The sequence below is a fragment of the Podarcis vaucheri genome, assembly GCF_965113315.1.
Source record: "Podarcis vaucheri genome assembly, chromosome: 13".
NCBI lineage: Eukaryota > Metazoa > Chordata > Lepidosauria > Squamata > Lacertidae > Podarcis > Podarcis vaucheri.
Window position 1 is genome coordinate 35,719,558 of NC_138751.1, and position 12,181 is coordinate 35,731,738.

A 12,181-nucleotide genomic window follows, 5' to 3' on the forward strand; every position below is an offset into this window, starting at 1 on the left:
TCTTTAATCATTTGGGAAGTGTGCCGGTACCTAGTTTAACTGCTAGGATTCTGGCTCTTCTGCTCTTGTCTGGTCAAGGGAGCAGCAGCCTGTAGCAGCTAGGAATGGCTGAAGCTGCCCATTTCAATTTCTTATTTTCCCATTGTTTGTTGTTTAGTCATTTAGTTGTGTCCGACTCTTCGTGACCCCATGGACCAGAGCACGCCAGGCACTCCTGTCTTCCACTGCCTCCCACAGTTTGGTCAAACTCATGCTGGTAGCTTCGAGAACACTGTCCAGCCATCTCGTCCTCTGTCATCCCCTTCTCCTTGTGCCCTCCATCTTTCCCAGCATCAGGGTCTTTTCCAGGGAGTCTTCTCTTCTCATGAGGTGGCCAAAGTATTGGAGCCTCAGCTTCAGGATCTGTCCTTCCAGTGAGCACTCAGGGCTGATTTCCTTCAGAATGGAGAGGTTTGATCTTCTTGCAGTCCATGGGACTCTCAAGAGTCTCCTCCAGCACCATAATTCAAAAGCATCAATTCTTTGGCGATCAGCCTTCTTTATGGTCCAGCTCTCACTTCCATACATCACTACTGGGAAAACCATAGCTTTTACTATACGGACCTTTGTGGGCAAGGTGATGTCTCTACTTTTTAAGATGCTATCTAAGTTTGTCATCGCTTTTCTCCCAAGAAACAGGTGTCTTTTAATTTCGTGGCTGCTGTCACCATCTGCACTGATCATGGAGCCCAAGAAAGTAATTGAGCCCATTGTTTAGTTCTCTGCATTTCCACACCAGTATGTGTGTGTGGTGGGGATTCAAATTCATCAGCATTTTAGTGTGCCTTTTTCCTAATGCACACCTATTTCTATGCAACTGTGTCTGACAAACACATGTTTTGCAAAACAATTTCCACTAATAGGATGCATTTCTGTACATCGTCGTCACTGATATATGCATTTCTGTGCACAACTTGCCTTAACTATGCATTGGGTGAAGAAATAATCTTCTGGATAACCCAGTTAAGTCACTGCACCAAAGTTCCTGAAAAAGCATTTGGTTGCCAATAAATATTGCCATGATCATGGTCTTTCCAACGAGTGGCTCCTGTCCAGGTTTGTTAATTGTCTTACTTTAAATGTTGTGAGGATCCCACGCCCTTTTAAAATGTGTTTTTTTTTGGGGGGGGGGTTATTGGGTTGTTGCTTTTATTTTGATTATGTATTTTAAGGTTTTATATTTTGATTTTATTCTGTGAACCGCCCTGAGACCTCCAGGTATAGGGCGGTATATAAATTCAATAAATAATAATAATAATCCTCTTCTCCCTGTTTCGATTTAAAGGAAATATGTAAATATTCAATTCTGTCAACACAACTGTGTATGCAAATGAGAAAATGTGGTTTTTATTCTTTGTAGGGAAAGTGACATTTTATTTGCAAAACACTAGCTTGAGTCATCCGGTGGCAGGCGATGAACAAGCACAAACTTGCTAAGCTGGCAGTCTTTTCTGCCCATTCCAAGGTCTTACAATTCAACCGCAGGATTTGTTCATTCTCACCCTTTCCCACTAAGATAAAATACATTTAGTGGGGAGATGTGAGACCAAATCTCTCGACAGCTGCTCCTGTGCTTGGGGGTCAGTTCACACCAATCTCGGGGAATCATTTGTTTCACACATGCAGCAGAGGCCTGGTCTAGTTGTTAATGTTTTCACACCCAAGCTGCTGGCATTTTTTGAAAAATAAATAAGATATATATAGTCATGACATACACAACTGGGTCACAATATGGAGGGGTGTGTGAATATTACCCAGGATCTATTTGTGAGTGACTGTTTCTGAAGCTGAGAGTGCAGGAGGAGAGGGTTTTCAGCAGCAGCCAAGTTTAGCTTTTATTGTTGGGATTATTATTGCTATCAATTGCATTTACATCCCATCTTTTCCTCCAAGGACCTCAAGGTGGCATACACAGTTCTTCCCCATCTCATTCAACCCCCCACAAGAACCCTGTGAGGTAAGTTTGGCTGAGAGGCAGTGACAGGACCAAAGTTCATCCAATGAACTTCATGAACAAATGGGAATTTGAACCCTGATCTCCCAGGCCCAACTCTGACACTCTAACCACTACACCACGGTGGCTCTTTTTTAAAAGATATATTTTATTACAGTGGTGCCCCGCAAGACAAAATTAATTCGTTCCGCAAGTTTTGTCATCTAGCGAATTTTTCGTCTTGCGAATCACGAAATCCCATAGGAATGCATTGAAAATCAATTAATGCGTTCCTATGGTCAAAAAAAGTCCAAACAAAGCCAAATTTGGTACAACAACAGTTTATTAACTGCTCTTTAAAGTCACACATACTGTAAAGAGCAGTTCAAAAACTGAAGGGAAAATAAATTAACTTTATAAACAAAACATGTTTTGTTTTTAGACAAAGGAAACAAAGTCGCGAGACGTTTTCGTCTTGCGAAGCAAGCCCATAGGTGAAATTCGTCTTGCGAGGCAAATCGAAAACGGAAAAACCTTTCATCTAGCGAGTTTTTTGCCTTGCGAGGCATTCGTCTTGCGAGGTACCACTGTAAATCTTCACAAATTGCACTTAGGCATTCTGATACATGATGGACTTTTGTCTTGTTTTGTCGACTTCCCATCCCATTTTTCCACGGTGTGTTATATTCCTTCCTTCTGCTGCACCCTATCTTCCCTCTTTTACAGTGGTACCTCGGGTTAAGTACTTAATTCGTTCCGGAGGTCCGTTCTTAACCTGAAACTGTTCTTAACCTGAAGCACCACTTTAGCTAATGGGGCCTCCCGCTGCTGCCGCACCGCCGGAGAATGATTTCTGTTCTCATCCTGAAACAAAGTTCTTAACCTGAAGCAATATTTCTGGGTTAGCGGAGTCTGTAACCTGAAGCGTATTGATACGGAAGGGGGGCATGTCTTCTTCACCTTCTTCTTCGCTACAATATATCCATTTATTTCCATCTGCCAAGCCCTTCCTCCGGGCGATGCCAGGTGACAGACTATGCAAACATGGACCATTGTCTTCTCAGGATGTGCTTATCTGCACATATCTCCAGCTCTGCCTATTCCACCCTCCCTCCTCCATATCTCCAGCTCTCTGCATATTCCCCCCTCCCTCCTCCATATGTTAATCCGGTGTAACCCAACCTCTTCCTAATGTATTCGTGATGTAATCTGTGTAACCCAACCTCTTAATGTATTCATGATGTAACTGGGATGTATTTTGCACTGCATTCTGGGATATGGAGGGAAATTTCAAAAATTCATGTCACCCCTTTCTCGCTGTTCAATCTCGCCTTGAACCTGTTGCGCAATAAACTTGGATCTTCTGCAGTTTGCTCCTGCGTCCGGCTGAGCTCATTTTCTTCCACAGGGACCCACGGACTTAGTCCGATGAGCTGGGTGGCAGAGTAACCCCGCACCCAGATTTTTCCGTAACAGTATGTAACTTGAAGCATATGTAACCCAAGGTACCACTGTATACCATAACAATAATACAATAATTTCTCATTCCTTCTGTTGCTCAGGGTTGCCGTATTCCAAACAGTGAAATAGCATAACAACATTTCGAAAATATTGCATAGCATAACAACATTTCGAAAATATTGCATAGCATAACAATATTTCAGAAAGTGAACTAGCATAACAATACAGTGAACGCTTAGGTTGCAAACATGATCCGTATGGGAGGCACGCTCGCAATCCACAGCGTTCGCAGCCTGCAGCGCTACATCTGTGCACGTGCGGGTTGCGATTTGGCACTTCTGCGCATGCACAAAGCGCAATTTAGCGTTTCTGCCCATGCACAAGCACCGAAACCCGGAATTAACCCATTCCGGTACTTCTGGGTTTGGCGCAGTGCGCAACCCGAAAACGCGCAACCTGAAGCGTCTGTAACCCGAGGTATGACTGTAATACAATAATCTCTTATTCCTTCTGTTCTGGACAAGCCAATTGCATATTGTCTTAAGAAACTCACACAAGTTTGCGACTAGTTTTCGGCTATGTAAAGGGGAATGCACTCTGCTAAGTAAAGAAACTTGCTAATGCAAGTTAGGAAGGATATTAATAAGCAATAGATCCTCTCCTGCCACCCTGAGCATTCCCACAAAATCCCCTGCAAAGTGTTGGTGCTCTAAACTCTACCCACCTGCCACACCCAGCTCCACCAACCGAAGATGCCCCATGGCTTCGAGTGGGATCACAACCACCATTTATCATCATGATTAAGTGATGCTGAGCCAAACAAACCCCTTTTAGAAACGATGACTGTGAGCATAGCAAAGCGTTTAAAGAACACAAGGGGTAATGTAAGGAGTAGATGCGTTCGATTATTTATTTAAGGAAGCTGCTGCTGACGGTGGCACCTCAAAGACTAATGAATTCATTGCGGTTTCCGCTTGTGCAGAGAACAACCCGCTTCATCAAAGCTGGCCATGAGGGCTTACGGCGCAGGAAGCCTGTGAGTCTTTAGGGTGCCCAAAAAGTCTTCTTTGGCATTCACTGTGACTTATAAACAAGGATAAGAAGAAAGAGGACGTTGCTGATTTTCTGTATGTTCGTTTTTTGAAAACCTCCACTAGAAATGTAGCAGCCTCAGTCCTGTTGTCGTGACGTCAAAGGCCCTTGCTCCAACGAGGGTTGGGCGATATATTGATGTCAGGGTTACTTCCAGATCCTAGCTCACAGAGGATCACGCTAGCCAGCGATCGTTAAATAAAAGTCTTTATTGAGTTACAGTCTCCATTCTCGAGCTGCTGCGTGCAACCCTACGTCTTATGCTTAGATCGGCGAAGCTCCGTCTGAGTCTCCGCCCCTTGCGCACCAACTTAATATCCTAGCCCTGCTCCACCTTTTCCGCCTGACAGTTCTCCTCTGGGTCCCTCTGCCCCCCTGGGTCTCTTCCTTCCGGGATTCTTCTGACGCTGACCCCCCTGACTCTCCTGTCTCCTTGCGCCGGGCTTTAGGACCTGGCTCCCTTTCCGGGCTGCCTACTGCGCCACCTTCCTGTGCATTTGAACTTGGCGCGCGCGCCCAACCTTCCACTTTCCGTCTAACCGTCACTTCGCTCCCCGATGAAGGTGTGGCCACTCCTGACTCGTGCCCTCCCTCCTGTTGCGAGCTGCCAGCGCTTGCTCCCTGGCGCTCTTCCTCTTTCCTACTCTCTGGCGGTGATGTTGGTCCCGATCTCCAACTGCTCCCCTCTGAGTCCCCTCTGGCTCTTTCTTCCTGGGGTGTCCCCCTAGTCTCCCCCCTTGCCCTGGCCACTGGTGCTCCTTTTTGTGAATCTTCTGATTCACTGGAAAGACTCGGAGATCTCGGGTCGTCGTCATCACTCATCCTTTCTTCTGCCTCCTCCCCCTCGCTCTCTGTTTCCTCCCTTGCCCTCGCCTCTGCTCCTGAACCCCTGACAATTGATATATCATCCAAAACCGGTTTGAAGCCCATATCGTGATGTTGGTTTCATAGTTTTTGACCTGGCAATATATCAGGAATCAGGATGTGTGCTAGGGCCAGGCGACATATCGTACAAAACCAGTTTGAAGTCCACATCGTGATACTGGTTTCTTATTATTTTTTTACCTCACGATATATCACAAATCATGCGGAAATCACAACGTGAGGAAAAGTGTGAAGCCAGTCAACGCCTCTCCCATAGTTCCATCCTTATTTCAGACACTGTGATATATCAGTATATCACGATGTTTAGCTGGTAATACATCACAATGTTGAAAACCAGATATTGCTCAGCCCTAGCTCCAGCCTTCCTAGTTTATAGAGGAGAACCCTCCATAAGAATGGAGGCCAGAGGGCATTCCTTCATCTGAAGGGGAAAGATCAAGAACTGTAAGAAGAGAGAGCAGGAGGGCTCTTGAATTTGCCCATCAACACTTAGAATCTGGATAGTGGTCTGAGCAGACACACTAGTTGGTCACAGCCTTGCCCGCTGTGCTGTAGGATATGCTATCACTGGCTATGAGCCACGATGGCCAGGTTCCACCTGCACTGTCAGAAACAGCATGCCTACGAATACCAAACACTGGGACTCAAAAGTGGGGGGAGAGGGCAGTTGCACCCAGGTCCTGCTTGGGAGCATCCCATAGGCATCTGGTTGGCTACTGTGAGATGTTGGAGGAGATGGACCTTTGTTCTGATCCCCCAGATTCTTCTTGGGTTCTGATGTAATTCTATTTCAATGACAGGAATCCTTGTGTATTTGTGTGTGAATCAGCCCATGAAAACGTCTTGAAAATCTCCTTATTCTTTTGTCTTTTTTCCCCCTTGCTGATACATAAGAGGCCAGCCTACTTCCCAGGATCATTTCCTTTCTTGTAGGATTGCCCAAAGAGCAACGTCCACTCTACCAGGGTGTCCTGGTCAGTCTAACCCAGGCTTCCTCAAGCTTGCCCCTCCAGATGTTTTTGGGCCTACAACTCCCATGATCCCTAGGTAGCAGAACCAGTGGTCAGGGATGGTGGGAATTGTAGTCTCAAAACATCAGGAACATGAGGAAGCCTGGTCTAACCTGTGCCTAAAACATGATCTGAAAATGACCTGGGTATCATAGGCGCCAACTCTACTCCGAAGTATGTGGGGATGGGACTGATCTGCACCCAATCTTGAGGGGCCTTGCTGGGCCTCCTTACAGTGGCAGCAGCTGGGCCTCCTTACAGTGGCAGCAGGCCCCACTGGGCTTCCCCGTGTTGACTGAGGGCCCCGCCGGGCCTCCCCGCAGCGGCAGAGGGCTTTGTCTGTCCTTGCGGCCTCCTCCTGATGCACGTGACATCACACATGTGATGTCATATGCATGAGACGAGGCCCCCCCCCAATGTCGGATGGAACTCGGTACCACTGCTGGGTACTGATTGGTGGGCAGGGAATATGACACTAGTCTCCCCCTCATTAAGAGTTGCTGGTCCAGGGCTAGAGAAGATGCAACGGAAGCTACAAGGCTCACAAACCTGCAACAACATCTGATCCCAAAGAGCTCACCTCTACAGTCATACCTCGAGTTAAAGACGCTTCAGGTTGAGCGTTTTCAGGTTGCGTTCCGCAGTGACCCAGAAGTAATGGAATGGGTTACTTCCGGGTTTCACCGCTCACGCATGTGCAGACGCTCAAAATGACGTCACAAGCATGTGCAGAAGCTGGGAATTGCGACCTGTGCATGCACAGACACGGGTTGCGTTCTGCTCAGGATGTGAATGGGGCTCTGGAACGGATCCCGTTCGCATCCAGAAGTACCACTGTATTCCCAATCTGCTTTTCTGGAAGCAAACTGAGCCCCGCACCAGTCAGAGATGCCTCCCGTTCCTTGCTCCCAAACTCTGTGGGAGGCACACAGTCCCAACAGCCATGAACATCTACCATTTCATGCCTCCACCACACTGGCTACCTTGAAAGGGGAAGAAACCGGACCGGAACCAAAGCCGGCGGGCCCGGCAGAGGAGTTCAAAGCTCTGAGCGGGTGCCAAGAATGAGCCAAAAGATTCGTTCTGGAAAAAGATTTTATGCACTGAAATCACCAAGCGCTGCAGGCCAGCTGTGCTGAGCAAGGTTGCAATGGAAAGAGAAGAGAGGGGGAAATCGGGATTCAGGGACCCTAAGCTGGAAAGAGACAAAATTCTCCCTTCACCCAGCAAACCTCCCCCCCCTTTCTTTTTTTGCAGCAGACAGAATGGAGCCCAGACGTTAAGCAACCGTCAGCACCCAGAAATAATGCCCCTTTCCCATTGCAATGTAGCAACAGCCAGCTGCAGGATCTCAGCCGTTACCCATTCCACCCCTCGCTTCCCGCAGTTTACAGATCCAGGCCAAAGATTTAGCAAGGCACATTCCTCCTCCTCGTTCTTCCAAGGGCTCCACATCGTTTGCAACTATCAGGAAGGGTCACTCCAGATATGAGGATTCTTGAAACAAAATCTACAACACCAAAATGGATACCCAGCCAGCGTTTACGGAACGGAAGAGAAGGCAGGTTTTAATTAGCCGCCTTTCTCCGCCGCAGCAAAGCCCATGTGGGGCACCTTAGAAGAACCACAAATTAAAGTTGTGTCCGTTTGTTTCTTTTTTCTTTTGCACGGACTGTTGCCCGTTTGTTGTGTGCAGAAGACAGAGGGGCACTGCTGACAAACGAACCTGTAATTAGTCTTTAATCTGCCACTAGGCTCTTCGTTAATGTTCATTAGGAAGAAATCGATCTGGTAATTGCTGATGATCCTTTCTGTGCATTTGAAACCCTGCAAGCGGAGGGGGGGCTGCTTAAAGGGGCTGATTTATAGTGGGGAAACAGCAGGTGGGGAAAGGGTTAAAGACCCCTTTCCCCACCCGCACTGCTCTCCATTCTCAGCAGTGGTTAAAACGGGTGGGGGGGCACTGGGATTCTCACATACAAATTTGTTCATGACATATAATTACCCCAGGTGGGTAGGGTATAAATAAAGTACCAGTAATAATACAGTGGTACCTTGGGTTACATACGCTTCAGGTTACATATGCTTCAGGTTACAGACTCCGCTAACCCAGAATTAGTACCTCAGGTTAAGAACTTTGCTTCAGGATGAGAACAGAAATCGTGCTCCAGCGGCGCGGCAGCAGCAGGAGGCCCCATTAGCTAAAGTGGTGCTTTAGGTTAAGAACAGTTTCAGGTTAAGAACGGACCTCCGGAACGAATTAAGTACTTAACCTGAGGTACCACTGTAATAATAAGCCCTTCAAACTCTTGTTGGTTGGAGTTAACTGTTGCACTGAACCGCCCCGATGTTTAAAACAGTGCTGTGTCAAGATCTGCCTTCTAGTTTCTCAAAGGTCTTCCTCTCTGGAAGGGACTTCCATTTTATGGCCGCCTTCTCAGGACCCGATCCAACCCGGAGCTGCCTCAACCCTATTCAGCCGAATCCCCTCTTGGGCTTACGGATCGGAAGGTCAGCGGTTCGAATCCCCACGACAGGGTGAGCTCCCTTTGCTCTGTCCCAGCTCCTGCCAACCTAGCAGTTTGAAAGCACACCTGTGCAAGTAGATAAATAGATACCGCAGCGGCGGGAAGGTAAACGCCACTTGCATCCCCAGTCTTTTCTATAGATCAGTTACATTCAGTGTGAGACATTAATGTTGTATACAGTATAACCTTGGGGGAGAAGAGAGGTGGGGAGAGAGGGGGAATGGGCGGGTGGCAAACTGACGTTCACTTAGTGTATGTGTGAGGTTTTTGTGTCAGCATCACTTGGGTAGGTTCTCTTTCTATTTGTTTGTTATTTTTCCTTGACAGTGACAGAGGGTGGGGTGGGGGTACAGTGCATGATTGGCTGGCTTTAGTTGACCGCAGTAAGATTTGTTTGCATGTGGCTGTGGGTGGGCAGGGATTGTTGGGTCCAATTAGCCAGGTTAGTGGGTTCTTGTTGTTGTCTTGTTGGCCTGAGTATGTAATACTCCCTGAGGTCCAGCTCCAAGGGCCTTCTGGCGGTTCCCTCACTGCGAGAAGCGAAGTTACAGGGAACCAGGCAGAGGGCCTTCTCGGTAGTGGCACCCGCCCTGTGGAACGCCCTCCCATCAGATGTCAAAGAAATAAACAACTACCAGACTTTTAGGAGACATCTGAAGGCAGCCCTGTTTAGGGAAGCTTTTAATGTTTAATAGACTATTGTATTTTGATATTTTGTTGGAAGCCACTCAGAGTGGCTGGGGAAACCCAGCCAGATGGGTGGGGTATAAACAATGAATTATTGTTGTTATTATTATTATTATAAAGGGGTGAAGGAATCCTCTTGCATTTGTCCACAGCAATGCTTCTGAATGTTGCTGGAAACTACCGGGGGTGTGTGTATGCTCCTGTGCTTGATTCCTGCAGGCATCTGGTTGGCCACTGTGAGAACAGGGTGAAGGATAAGATGGGCCACTGGTCGGATCCATCTGGCTCTTATTGTGTTGTTATGGTGGACCCTTCCTTCCTGTGCCACTGGGAGATAAAGCTGGAGGGAGCGGTGAGGTCAACACAGTTCAAGCAGGCACCTTAGATTAGCTGACCTCCCCTGATGCTCTACCCTTTCAGCTGTCTGAAACGGCAATTGTTCTTCAGGCTTCGGTGTGCATCCTCTGGATCATGGGTAGGCAAACTGAGGGCCAGGGGCCAGATCCGGCCGAATCTCCTTCTAAATCCAGCCCGCGGATGGTCCGGGAATCAGCGTGTTTTTACATGAGTCGAATGTGTCCTTTTATTTGAAATGCATCTCTGGGTTATTTGTGGGGCATATGAATTCATTCTCCCCCCCCCTTTTCAAAATATAGTCTGGTCCCCACAAGGTCCAAGGGACAGTGGACCGGCCCCCTGCTGAAAAAGTTTGCTGGCCCCTTCTCTACACATCTGTCTGTAGAGAACTGCAGGCTCTGGCATTCTAATTTTTAAATCATCTTTTAATTAAAGGAATGCTGAGCGGGAACTGCGCCCTTCCTTCTTCTAGTAAATCCGGAGAAAAATGCTGGGAGGTGGAGAGGTTAGGGAGGGTCAAAATGAGAACTTAACTGGGAAGCAGCCAGTTCCAGATCATGAAGCGGCCCTGTTTTTTGCTTCCACTGAGAGAAATCAGTAGGCAAAATTTACAAGGTGACGCTGTACTGGGACAAATGTAATGGGGGGGGGGCAATTCATTATTTTGAAATAAAAGGAGAAAAAGGCCTTGGGAATGAAGGGGGAAGAAGAGGACAAGGGCCAGGAAGCCTGAGGCTTTTATCCAGGCTATTTCTGAATCTTTCACAGTTGTACTCACCAAGCAATAGAACTGACCATACAGGTATGAGTTATCAATCTCACGTGGTTCCCTGTAAGGTAAAGGTAAAGGACTCCTGGACAGTTAAGTCTAGTCAAAGGCAACTATGGGGTTGTGGCGCTCATCTCACTTTCAAGCCAAGGGAGCTGGCATTTGTCCACAGACATCTTTCCAGGTCGTGTGGCCAGCAGGACTAAACCACTTCTGGCACAATGGGACACCATGATGGAAGACAGAGCACACAGAAATGTTGTTTACCTTCTCATGGCAGCAGTACCTATTTATCTACTTGCACTGACGTGCTTTTGAACTGCTAGTTTGGCAGGAGCTGGGACAGAACAACAGGAGCTCACCCTGCCACGTGGATTCAAACTACCGAACTTCCGATCGGCAAGCCCAAGAGGCTCAGTGGTTTAGACCACAGCACCACCCACATCCCTGGTTCCCTGTAGAAGATGCTATCAGAAGACCTGAGGACCAGACCACACAGGCATATCAGCCATGCCACACCAGTAGATACGAATCAGATCCTACATAGCTCTGGGAACAGCAGTTAGGATACCAGGCTATGTATAGGGGCTGGAACAGCCAGAAGGAAACCAGAATTTCCACGATGTTTATCATTCGGCCTCTTCTAGTTCCTGAAACTAAGCCTAAGCACATGCAACTGTGGACCAAACTACCCATGGCATTAGATGTGCCCACATCAAACGTGCAGGGTTTTTACAAATGCAAATTAAATCCATTGGAGGAACTGGTAATAAATGGCGTCTGAGCAGGCACCAAAAGGGAGGTTAACCTGTGTATCTATGGCTGCAATTCTGCAAAAGGGGAAAACCAACTTCTGGAACAGATTATTTGCTTTAGAGGACAATCCCCCATTGGTGCCCTGCAGCTGGTGGTATTTACATTTTGTAAGTACTGCACATTAAATGCAACGACATATTTAATGTCATATCTACCTTGGCCGTGAAACAATTGCATGTCCAACCCCTTCCCCTTCTTCTGTTTCCCCCGTGTCAAATTTTTGACTGGGACTTGGACACACTGACTCTTATCAGTCCAGTTATGAAACATATTAGGAGGAGGGCAAGAAGTTCCCACAGAACCTTTTTAAGAAGCAAAAAGAGCCCAATGGCTCCAAAACCTGACTACTTCTATCCTAATTACTAACACCACAATGCTCCCAGTCTACACCCTTGTGCAAATTAATTGAAACAAACAATGTAGTTTATTGTACAAAACTCACATATACGTACATTATTAACAGATATGGCCTCTGCTATTTTTAAACAGCATTTGAACATGGTTTGGCATGGAGTCTATTAGTTTTGAACAGTCACTATTGATTTTCGGGTCCCTGTACAACACTTGAATCAGCACCTGAATGAACTTCTCCATAGTCGTACAT

The 12,181-nt window shown here is 47.1% G+C and overlaps 1 long non-coding RNA gene across 1 annotated transcript in view; it reads left to right on the forward strand.

The window, feature by feature from the left end:
• Positions 1-2,930: 2,930 nt before the first annotated feature.
• The window catches only part of LOC309516099, a 131,894-nt gene continuing 122,643 nt past the window's right edge, over positions 2,931-12,181 (forward strand). The window contains exon 1 of the long non-coding RNA XR_014212772.1: positions 2,931-3,451. This is a non-coding gene — a long non-coding RNA (uncharacterized lncRNA). The remainder of the gene's footprint in view (positions 3,452-12,181) is intronic.